The sequence below is a fragment of the Bison bison genome, unplaced genomic scaffold, assembly GCF_000754665.1.
Source record: "Bison bison bison isolate TAMUID 2011002044 unplaced genomic scaffold, Bison_UMD1.0 scf7180017864506, whole genome shotgun sequence".
Taxonomy (NCBI): Eukaryota; Metazoa; Chordata; class Mammalia; order Artiodactyla; family Bovidae; genus Bison; species Bison bison.
In genome coordinates this window covers 554,485-556,932 of record NW_011495063.1, presented here as the reverse complement: position 1 = coordinate 556,932, position 2,448 = coordinate 554,485, and the positions used below count along the sequence as shown (strand labels likewise).

Genomic DNA, 2,448 nt, shown 5'->3' with positions numbered 1-2,448 from the left:
AATTTAAATTGTCCTAAATTTGTCCAATAGGGGCTCTTTCCTTTTGATACATCTCCATAACTATTGGGCACTTTCTTCCTCTAGGAAGTACTGAGATTCTCTAGACTCATCTTGAATTTTAGATATCCCACCTTGGAATCCGCCATTTCTCCATCAAGCCTTGGTTTATTTTAGTGGAATGTGATGGTTAGAAGCCAAATATCATTAGATGATAGTAAGATATTTGTTACTTGGATTTCATTGCTTTTAGGCCCATTCAGCAGAAAGAGCAAGAGTCACGCATTAATCAGGTCTTTTTATGTTCACACTCTCAGTGGTTTTCCATTTCATTTAGAAGGACAGTCAAAACTTTCAAACTTTCCCATAAAGCCCTACAGATATTTGCCCTCTTCCCCCACCATCCCTTTGTCACCTTCCATACTCTGACACTTGTTTTTCCTGTTTAAAGCACACTTTTAAAATTTCTGCTCCTTATATGCAGAGTCCATGTTTTCTTTTTCATTATTTGTTCCCTACAAGGGTAGGGATTTTGTCTGTCTAGCACATAGTTGTCCATCAATAATTGATTGATTGATTTACTGGAAGAGTGAACTATAATGGTATAGTGAGGCACAGAAATTATTATGAATAGTGAGAAAATAAGTAGGGGATGACTAAGGAAGTCATCCAGAAGAAAGTCATATTAAGATCCAACTTAAAGTATACAGTAAGTTGGAAAGAAAATATGTGAGTTAAAATTTCAGTGAAAATTTAAAATTATAAACAATTTTGTTTTTTTGGGCCATGCCCATCCCAACCTCCATCCTATTTGAGACCACCCCAAGACGGATCTTATTTTTGATGGTTATAACAATGGCTAGAAATCTTAGGAAAATACTGTTTCTTCTTATCTACTAGAAACTAGGTAGGGTTGCAAAGAGTCAGATATGACTGCAGCACTCACAGGTTTCCTTAAAAATTTTTACAAAGAAGTGTATATTGCTTCTAAAACTCTGTTGTGTATTAAAATACAAATAGCTAAGGGGATTTACATATTTACTTATCATTAGATATTACAACTTTAGAAAGTTTGGTCAGGAGTTTCCAGTTTAGCAAGAAAAATTACAAAAAGAAAGAGTTCTGAGATACCTATAAGCTTACACCAAAGGGTGAAAATGTAGGTAAGAAGTTTGTTTCTTGAGTAGCTAGGAGACTAAAAAGACACTTGGTATTGGGAATAGTAATTGAACAGTAATTGAAAATAAGTTATTCAGATCTTTTAGCTTAAAATGGCTCTTGGTTTGAAAATAATTACTGTTAAAAACAAGCTAAAAGAAAACACAAGATCTATTTGTGCTATTTCTTTTCAAAAGTACTGTTTTCTACACAGACCTGAGGAGTATCCCACCATGCAGAACTTTTTAAATGGATTTGTTGACATCCTTGTTCCTAAGGCTGTAGATAAGGGGGTTAAGCATAGGAATCACTGTGGTATAAAACACAGAGGCCACCTTCTCCTGCACTGGGCCACTGGTAGATGGTTTGAAATACATGAAGATGATGGAGCCATAGAAAACCCCAACAGCTGCAACGTGGGAGCTGCAGGTACTGAAAGCCTTAGATCTGCCTTCAGCTGAGTGGATGCACAAGACTCTGGGAAGGATGACAACAAGAGATGAAGATGGCTACAGCACATACAAAGACATTGAATCCAGCCAAAATCATCACAGAAAGTTCCTTGGTGTAGTCTCTTGAACAAGATATATTCAGAAGAGGAAGGATGTCACAGAAGTAATGGTGGATGACATTAGTGCCACAGAAAGAGTGACTAGATATGAAGCTGGTGTGAATTGAGGCTCCAACAGCCCCCACTATATACACACCAGTGACCATTAGGAAACAGACTCTGTGGGACATGGTAACAGTGTAGAGCAAGGGGTTACAGATGGCAACATAACGATCGTATGCCACCGCTGTCAGCATGTAGGAGTCATTAATACCGAAGAAGCAGAAGAAAAAGAGCTGGACCATGCACTCAGGAAAGGAAGTGAAATTCTTCTCTGACATGAAGTTCACCAGCATCTTTGGAATTATGACTGAGGAGTAGCAGAGATCTATGAAGGACAAATAACTGAGAAAATAATACATGGGCATGTGAAGCTGAGAACTGATCCTGATTAAAATGACCAAGCCCAGGTTGCTCACCATGGAGACCATGTAGATCAATAGAAACAAGAAGAAGAGAGGGACCTAGAGTCCTGGCTGATCTGTTAACCCCTCAAGGATGAATTCAGTTACTGAAGAATCATTTCCTGTATCCATTCTTGTCCCAGTGTGGTTCGGGGAAGAGAGTCTCATTGGCCAAATATTGTCATCTGACAGGATTTAACAATCCAAAATCTGATGAATGATATAGTTTCTAATGGACCCAGAATTTCAGGAAACAAGACACTAAAATCTACTCTTGAT

The 2,448-nt window shown here is 38.0% G+C and overlaps 1 pseudogene; it reads right to left on the bottom strand.

Moving 5' to 3' along the window:
• Positions 1-1,361: 1,361 nt before the first annotated feature.
• On the bottom strand, positions 1,362-2,301 carry LOC104980739 (annotated as a pseudogene).
• Between the last annotated feature and the right edge of the window lie 147 nt (positions 2,302-2,448).